Source organism: Nomascus leucogenys, chromosome 5 (genome assembly GCF_006542625.1).
Source record: "Nomascus leucogenys isolate Asia chromosome 5, Asia_NLE_v1, whole genome shotgun sequence".
NCBI classification, from domain to species: Eukaryota; Metazoa; Chordata; class Mammalia; order Primates; family Hylobatidae; genus Nomascus; species Nomascus leucogenys.
Genome location: NC_044385.1, coordinates 70,655,337 through 70,664,064, shown reverse-complemented (window position 1 = coordinate 70,664,064; position 8,728 = coordinate 70,655,337). Strand labels below are relative to the sequence as shown.

General features: G+C 48.9%; 1 long non-coding RNA gene across 1 annotated transcript; it reads left to right on the top strand.

Annotated features, from left to right (window-relative positions):
* Positions 1-1,343: 1,343 nt before the first annotated feature.
* LOC115835184 lies at positions 1,344-7,083 on the top strand. The gene is made up of 2 exons (XR_004030163.1): positions 1,344-1,715; positions 6,378-7,083. It is a non-coding gene; the product is annotated as an uncharacterized LOC115835184 (long non-coding RNA).
* The last annotated feature ends 1,645 nt before the right edge of the window (positions 7,084-8,728 follow it).

The window sequence follows — 8,728 nt, the reverse complement described above, 5'->3', positions numbered from 1 at the left end:
TGGTGGGCAGAATGTGTGTGTGTGTGCGCGTGTGTGTGTGTGTGGTGTGTGTGTGTGTGTGCGCGTGCATGTACATGCTTTATAATAGTGGTGTCAGTGAGGGCTTTTTGAGGAGTGACATTTGAAGAAAGAGCTGAGTGAATTTGAGTCATGGAAATATTGAGGGGAAAAGCATTGGGTGAAAGGAAGAGCATGTGCAAAGGCCCTTTGGCCTCACGCCGGGGGAGCGGAGGCAGGCCTCGGGCCTTATCATAGTGGTCTGGGCAGCGTCATTTCTCCTTCTCCCCCTCAACCCTTGCCAAACCCTGGCCACTTTTTGGACACATACTCAACAATTTTTAAAATTATTATTTTTAATTGTGGTGAAATGCACATAAATTTAACATCTTAGCCATGTTTAAGTGTACAATTTGGCGGCATTAAATATATTTATTATTGTGCAACCATCATCATCACCCATTTCCGGAATGTTCTTATAATCCCAAACCAGAACTCTGTACCCGTGAAACATCAACTCCCCATTCCTTCCTCCCCTGAGCTGCTGGCAACCACTGTTTCATTTCTGTCTCTATAAATGGGACCACTCCAGTTACCTCACGCAAGTGGAATCACACAGTATCTGTCTTTTTGTGAGTGGCTTATTTCGCTTAAGCATAATGTTCTCCAGGTTCATCCATGTGGGGGCATGTGTCAGAATGTCCTTCTTTTTCAATGATGAATGGTTTTCCATGGTATGGATGTGCCACGTTTAGTTTACCCGTTCATCCTCTACGGTCGGTGGACACCTGGGTTGCTTCTGCCCCTTGGCTATAGTGGATAACGCCGCTATGAACATGGCTGTACAAGAATCTCTCCAAGTCCCTCTTTCAGTTCTTTTGGGGACATTCCTAGAAGTAGATAGACAGTTTTAGCTCCCTTTTCCTTGAATTGATCCACTGTGCTTTGCACACTGCCCCTTGTTAGTTTATGTCACCATTAGGGAGAGCGTGTTGATTGGCTCACCTGTTTCCCTCCTCTCGGCTATAAGTTTCTGGGGAATAGGGAGTGGTGCTCGGCACTGCACCCCCTGATGCCATGGATGGGCACACAGTCTGTGCCCCAGCAGGATTTATTCAGTGAGCAAGTCTGGAAAGGGCTGCTCCAGAAGGAGGGTGAAGGCTGGGCTGCACAGAGTCTGCCCCTCCTTTGTATTTTTACACTGGGCTTCTCTGACTGCCTCTAAAATAAAAATGGGGATAATCCATCTTCCTGTGAGAGAAATGAAAACCCACGGAGACTAAATGTCCTGCCCGCTGTCCAGGTGCAGTGAGGGGCATGGCCGGGACCAGAATCCCTGCTTCCCTGTTCTCTAGTCAGTGCTGCTGCTGGAAACCAGAGTCTTCTTTTGTTTTCCCTCTCACCTCTGGCTGCCTCTCTCTCCCCTCAAAGGTCAGAGCAGTGCCAAGGACAGAAGAGAGAGTAGACCCTGCCTTGGCCCTGCTAGGCTGGGCAGCCTGGCAGGTAGAGTCAGCAGGAGTAGAGCTTGCTTTCTTGTTCACGATCTTGAACCAAGTTCAGGGAGGTCTGAGTACTGAGGCCTTCAGAGCCACTGCAGCCTCAGGTAGCTCAGGAGAACCTCCGAGCGCAGGAGTGCGAAGGCTGGCGTTCTTTAGGCTCTGAGGCTGTCCCTCCCGGTGGAGGTGAACTGCATCTTATCGGTGTGGACAAGACTGTGGGTATGTGTGTGAGTGTGTGGAGGTGATACAGAGAGGCCTAAGGGGTGTGTTTGTGTGTGTGTGTGTGTCAGGGGGTGAGTGTGTGTATGAGAGAGACAGAGGCAGCAGGAGAGAAAGAGAGTGCAATGCAGAGAAGAAGGCAGAACCTTCCTCATAGAGTTTTGGGGGTTACGTGATCTGAAAAGCACTTGGAACAGTACCTTGCTCACAGCAATGGCTGCGTTGATGATTTTTATTGTTATAGAGGCACAGACACAGAGAAAGGCAGAGAGGGAGAGGGGAGAGTGAGGAAGGCAGGTGGGAGGCGGCAGGAGCGAGGAAGAACTACATTCTGGAAACCTCAGAGATTTAACAAAAGGGTGGAATCTGGGAAAAGCTCCCCTGCCTGCTTGTTCTCTTATAAAGCTGATTATGCTTACCTTCCTCCCCCATGGTATTTTAAACTTAAATAACACAGTCTCCATTGTGTAAAGCAAAATAATTTTCCAGATTCCCTGCTGCACCTCAGTGCACCATGCTTAGGGAATCTGCCCGGCAACACGGACAGACTGTGGGAGTCTGCCGCGGAGGCTGCGTCCCCTGCTTGCCGGTTAGGGTGCTCCTGTGCGCCCAGCCTTCCAGGCCTGGCCTCCCCCCAGCCCCCCAGCCAGCCCCCAACACAAATCATTTGGACTTTATCTTATCTTTAGCAGGAGAATGCTTCCCAGATGTGTAGGATTAATGGTGAATATTACACAGCGGCCCCTGGACAGAGATGGGTCCTGGGTGACTCCAGGCCCTAAAAACCTTTCCCTAGCATGGACTAGCGGGGAGCTCCAGCCCCCACCTGAGAGTTGAAGGAGCACCCCCTCCCTGCTTTGTGATGGCTCCAGAGACAAGACGTGTGCCCCGCCCCCACCCCACACTGTCTACTTTGATTTACAGCACAGCCATCACAGGGGGACCTTTTCGGTTAACATTCACAAAAGTGCTTTCTGTATGGTTTCTAGATGGAGACTGACAGGATCCTGGCTTGGGGGCCCTCCAGCAGGGCTGGCTGCTGGGCTGGCAAGCTCTGGCGCTCCGCTTCCCCAGAACCGACTTTGTCCCTGGCAGCCATGGTGGCTGCACTAACCACATTCTTCCTCCACCTTTGCACTAAGAAAAGCAAATAAGCAGACCAAAGAACTGTTTGCATTTGCCCCAGATGCTCCCTGGCTGCGGGAAGAGGTCAGTAGGGAGCATGGAGGGAGAGGGGAAGGGAGACCGGCTTCTGCAGGGAGGGCACACTGGCCACCTAGGCCTGGGGAGGGATGGAGGGAAGGCTTGTCCAGCCCAGCACAGGCCTGCAGCGGGGCACTGTGGGCGCAGTGCATGAAGTCTGAAGAGGTGATGTGCTAGATACCCCAATCCCTGGCATATTCTGCATTTCAAAACAGAGAATAAGTAGTCTTGCCACTATAAAGTGGCAAGAGCTGTTCCTTAGCAAGAGAAAGAGACAGAAACAGAGACAGAGAGGAACAGACACAGAGAGACAGAGACAGAAAAATACACAGAGAAATGGAGAGACAGAGAGAGAGAGAGAGACATACAGATAGACAAAGGCATAAAGAGGCCCCCCGCACCCTAGGGATATGTTGTCAAGGGTGGCTTTTTTGTTATGAAGATTTGCAGCCTATTTTGCACGGCTGGCCGGCCTTGGCCTCCTGCCGTCATTGCTGCCCCAGGGAAGGCTGCTCGCTGGCTTCCTCCCACCCCCCTTGCCACTGGCAGCAAAATCAAGCTGGGTTATGACATCAGCGACTTTTCCCCTTCTCAGCCCCGGGGTAGATGGGCCAGGTTGGAAAGCAGCAGGAAACTTTTCCAACACTAACAAACAATGAGCTCGGGTAGCAAGCCCTGATATTAGAAAACGGGAGAGACTCTTAGGGGTTTCACTCAGCCTGAAAGGGAGCCATGTCTTTCCCACAGCCAAGTCTCAGTCCCTTTTCAGGGCAGCCGGCCAAGCTGGGAGATTGGGAGCTGGAAAGATGTCCCCTGAAATACAGGTTTGGTGACTCTAACCGTGAATGGCCCCGATCCACAGGGGAGGGTTGCTGTTCCTTTGCCATCCTTTGCCTATTTGCAGCACTTGCTGAAAAATAGGAAGAAACACCCAGACAGGAGCTTGGGCTGTATAGGCAGGGGACAAATGAAATGTTTTCCTACTGTGTAAAAAGTCCAAATGTTCCCATATGCAGAGCTCGGAACAATGTCATCAACTCCTCTTCGTTTTTTTCCAAATAACCTCCTTTAAGAGACAGCAAACACCAGTGCTGTGGAGTTACGTCTAATTGCAGATACTTTTTGTTCATCATCATATTGAACATCGTTGCGTGTTCCAGCAGCCACCAACTTCCTCAGTAGGAAAATTCAATTGTGCACTGAGCGGCAGCGTGAAGAGACCAGGCCAAGCAGGCAGGGTGCTGCGGGTCAACAAGGTGCTGCTGTGCTCCCGAAGCCTTCAGGAGCCTCAGCCTGGGAGCGCAGGAAAGGGTGGGGCTCCAGCCCACCTGGCTTTCCGCCTTACCGAGCTCCAAAGACAGGCTCATTCCACATCACGGAGAGCCCTTATCCTGCGTGTGCGTCTCGCTCCCTGACAAGCCTATTTGTGCCTTGTCACCAGAAATGTACCTCTTTTCTTCTCTCATCTGTCCCTGACACCCCCGGCTTATCTAGCCTGAAGAGAGGCTATCAAAATGGTAATAGCCAGATGGAAAACAAGGAAAAATAAGCCCTTTCCCATAAGGAAGCAATACGGATTTTGGAACCGAAGAAATTTCTACTATTCTCCCAACATCATTCCCTCCGCCCTGGGTGTGCTTCCGAGAGGGTCGGAGGTGTCACCTGCCATACCCTAGGACTGGCTGAGGCAAAACACACCTGGAGATTTCTTGTAAATGAAAAAGTGAATCACTAAAAGGGGGAGCTGTCATCCTCCGGCATTTCTCTGTGCACAGGCGACCTAGTGTTGGGATGGCAGCAGAACCCGGACAACTGAGCCAACACGTGGAGGGAAGCCCTCACCAGCCTGCATTCGACTTGTGTGTGAGAGAAGTGAACGTTTACCTGCAAAGCCACTGAGCTTTTGTTGTTGTTCCTGCAGCACAGGGCATTCTAACCTGCCTAATACTGAAACAAGTACTGTTAGGCTTGATCTGTAAAGAGAGAACATAAAAGGCCTGCATATTCTCTTTTAGGTCCTAAAACTGCAGTGCTCTCTTCTTGGCCTTGCTCTGACCAGGCTGTTTAAAATCTGTCACCCCGCCAGTCGCCATTGTATTATCTTGCTTTATTTTTCTTCATAGTATTTATTGATAATTTATGTGCTTATTATGTCTCCCTGACTGGAATATAAGTTCCATGAAGGCCAGGACTTGTGCCTTAAAACAGGGCCTGGCACAGAGTAGGCATTTAATGTGTATTTTTGAAAGTGAATTGTGGGCTGAAAATTCTGAAAATAGTTAAGCACAGATTTTTCAAAAAAGTTAATAAAGGTGAAGGCCTTCCTTGCCTTTATTAAATGCTTAAAATCGATCAGTGGCGGGATAGAGATGGAAGGAGTCACACACAGACTGTACCTTCAACGGGTTTCAATCTAACTAGGAGACAAAATAAACATGAAACAAGCTGAGAGCAAATCTCTAGGTACATAAGAGTTAATTAAGTACTAAGGGTGTACTTAAATTTGTGAGGGTGGAAGGGGAAGAGACTGTCCAGAGGTATGGCTAACCACCAAAAACTCTCTGGAGCAGACGGGTTTGGCACCAGTCTGAGAGCAGGGTTCTCCAATTTGAGCTTGCAGAAGAATCACCTGGAAGGCTTCTAAAACCCATACTATTGGCCCCACCCCCAGAGTTTCTGATTCACTAGATCTGGATTATACCTGGGGATTTTTCTTTTTTTTTTTTTTTTAAGACAGAGTCTTGCTCTGTTACCCAGGCTGGAGTGCAGTGGCACTATCATAGCTCACTGCAACCTCAAACTCCCTGGTTCAAGGGATCCTCCCACCTCAGCCTCCCCAGTAACTGGGATTTCAGGCATGTGCCACCAAGCCCGGCTAATTTTTTTTTTGAGATGGAGTTTCATTCTTGTTGTCCAGGCTGGAGTGCAATGGTGCAATCTCAGCTCACTGTAACCTCTGCCTCCTGGGTTCAAGTGATTCTCCAGCCTTGCCTCTTGAGTAGCTAGGATTACAGGCATGTGCCACCACACCCAGCTAATTTTGTATTTTTAGTAGAGATGGGGTCTCACCATGTTGGCCAGGCTAGTCTCGCACTGCTGACCTCAGGTGATCCACCCACCTCAGCCTCCCAAAGTGCTGGGATTACAGGTGCCCACTGCTGTGCCCAGCTTAACTTTAGTATTTTTAGTAGAGATAGGGTTTCTCTATGTTGGCCAGGCTAGTCTCGAACTCCTGACCTCAGGCGATCTACCCGCCTTGGCCTCCCAAAGTGCTGGGATTACAGGCCTGAGCCACCACACCTGGCCTTACCTGTATTTTAAATTGAGTTTTACTGGGTAACAGCCATGGTCATTCATTTACATATTGTCAATGGCTGCTTTCAAGCTACAACAGCAGAATTTAACAGTCTCGAGAACATATGGCCTGCAAAGCCTAAAATATTTACTGGCCCTTTACAGATGAAGTTTGCTGACCCCTAGAGAGGAAGTCATGGCCCATGGCTGGCAGATGGAAGCCTCAGGACCTGAAGATTTCTCGAAGAAAGGGACCTGCTGCTGAGAGCGATTAATATACGTTCACAGCTTGCAGCTGAAGCCCGATGATGGCTGTAGGATAAAGGACATCACCCAGATGACATTTTGCCTCCAAAGCTCTGGGGACCAATTGTGGAAGAACTGCAGGGATATTATGTTAGAATGTTCTTGTGTCTGGATAGGATGAGAACTGTTTTATAACAAAGTGCAGCCCCCATGTCTGAGGGCATGTTTCCTGTGTTTAGGCACTTCTGAAGCAGGGAGCACCTTCAAGGGGCACTGGCCTTCCCAGAAACAGTGTTTGACCTGTGATGATGTCCTGGGGGAGGGGACCTAGAAAAAGACCTTAGCCTTTCCATAACACATGATTATTCTCCTCTGTAGAGCCTCAAAAGTCAAGTCAAGTAGTAAGCACACTGTGCTCCAGTCTGTGGCCACAGACACACGCAAGGACTGGAGCAAAACCAAACATAGCGTATCATCGCCACTGAGCCCCCAGGAGCCCCCAGATGCTTCTGAACGTCAAAGGAGAAAGAAGCTGTCAGAGATCAGGTTGAATGTGGTGGGTTGGGTGTGCGGCATTGCCTCTGGGTCCCTGCTTTGGTTTAATTACACTAAGTCTGGTGGTGAATTGGTTCCCAAATGTTCATTGGTGGATGGGCGGCATCAGAATTTTCTACACCTTTTAAAAAACACGTACGCAAAACCTATGCATGTCTTCCTCTGACAGTTTGATTTTCAGCAGGCTTGGGGTGGATTCCTACCTTTAAGAATTCCCCACGCCCGTCCTAAGTAATTGTGATTCCCAGTAAGTGAATGCTGACAAATTGAACCTGCCAGCATGGACATTTATTTATGAAATAAATGGAAATTAATTTCACAGTCTTTCTATGGATTCAAGGTGGTGCTGGATCCACAGGCTCAACTGGCCCCCAGCTTTCTCTGCAGAATCTGCCAATGTGCCTTCAATCCCAAAAGAAGTTGCTTTTCATGTGCCGCTGGAGCCTCGGATTGGCTGTGACTGAGATGGGACTTTAAGTTCTCACCAGGATGCAAAGTGGGGTTCCAACTTTACTGCTTTCTGAACCCTGCTGATCTGTCCCCAGCCGAGGGCTTTTCTTTTGAAGCGCAGTGTTTTTTAAACTGTGGTTGAAATCTGTTCATGGGTTATAAAATCAGTTATTGAGGATGCAACCATTTTGAATTAATTTTTAATTCAAAAAATTAAATAGACTAGAAATTTTTAATTTTTAATTCAAAAAATAGACTAGAAGAAAATCAGAGTGCATCATGTATGGTAGGGATAAGTGTAATTCTTTCTGTAAAACTTGTTTTGGAGGGTACGTTGTGCATTGGGCTGCTGCGTATTTCTTACTAGGTTTCACAGGGAAACTGCTGTCATCTCTGCAGTACAATATAGATCAACAATGGCCCTGACTTCCTTAAGACAGCTCTCATGTCTGCTTGCAGAGGACAGATGAAAAAAGTCACCAGGGAGAGTAGACTGCCATATACAAGTACTTCAGGGAGGCTACCTGGAAACTAATAGAAAGCCAGTGTGTGGATGATTGCAGATCCTGGGGAGAGAAATCAATCTTAGACAGTTTTATGGATGGCAGCCAACAGCCCACGACGCTCAGCCCATCGCACCTGTCACCTGGGGACAAGCAGGGTCTATCTGGAATGGACTGTGGCCAGGATTCAGTTTCCCTTTCCTTGAAATGGGGATAATCACCCTCTTGACTATTGCTGTTATGGGAAAGGCCAAATTAGGGGAAAAATTTCTGTCCGATAAAGGATGAACCACAAAGCTCAGGCCAGTAATGGCCTCTATTGGTGGTTTGGGAGGTTCGCTTTTATGGGCATTAAGGGAGAAAGAGAAGGTCTGCACTCAAATCAAGTCTAGGCAATGTGGGAGTTGGAAAGAGACACGTGGGAGCACAGACCCAGTCACCTGAAGGCAAGGAGCCTTTCTTTTTCCTCCTCTTGGCAGACAGCGTGGGCTCCCAGGCCCCAAGCAGGATCCCTTAGGGCTGATCTCTCACCACACACTGGTCTGACTCGGTGACCTAGAAGAGGACAGTCAGAGCCAACAGGATGAGGGGACCAGCTTGGAGAGCATCTATTGTGTGCCACCCTTGAGTGGCTGGAAATGTCTTCTGCCACTTTGCGAGGGGCTGGGGGCTGCGGAGTGGGAGTGGCAAGGGAACACGCGGTGGTAGACTGTTCCCAGGGCTGCTGATTTTGGAGCAGTCTGACTACCCTCTCTTCTTAGT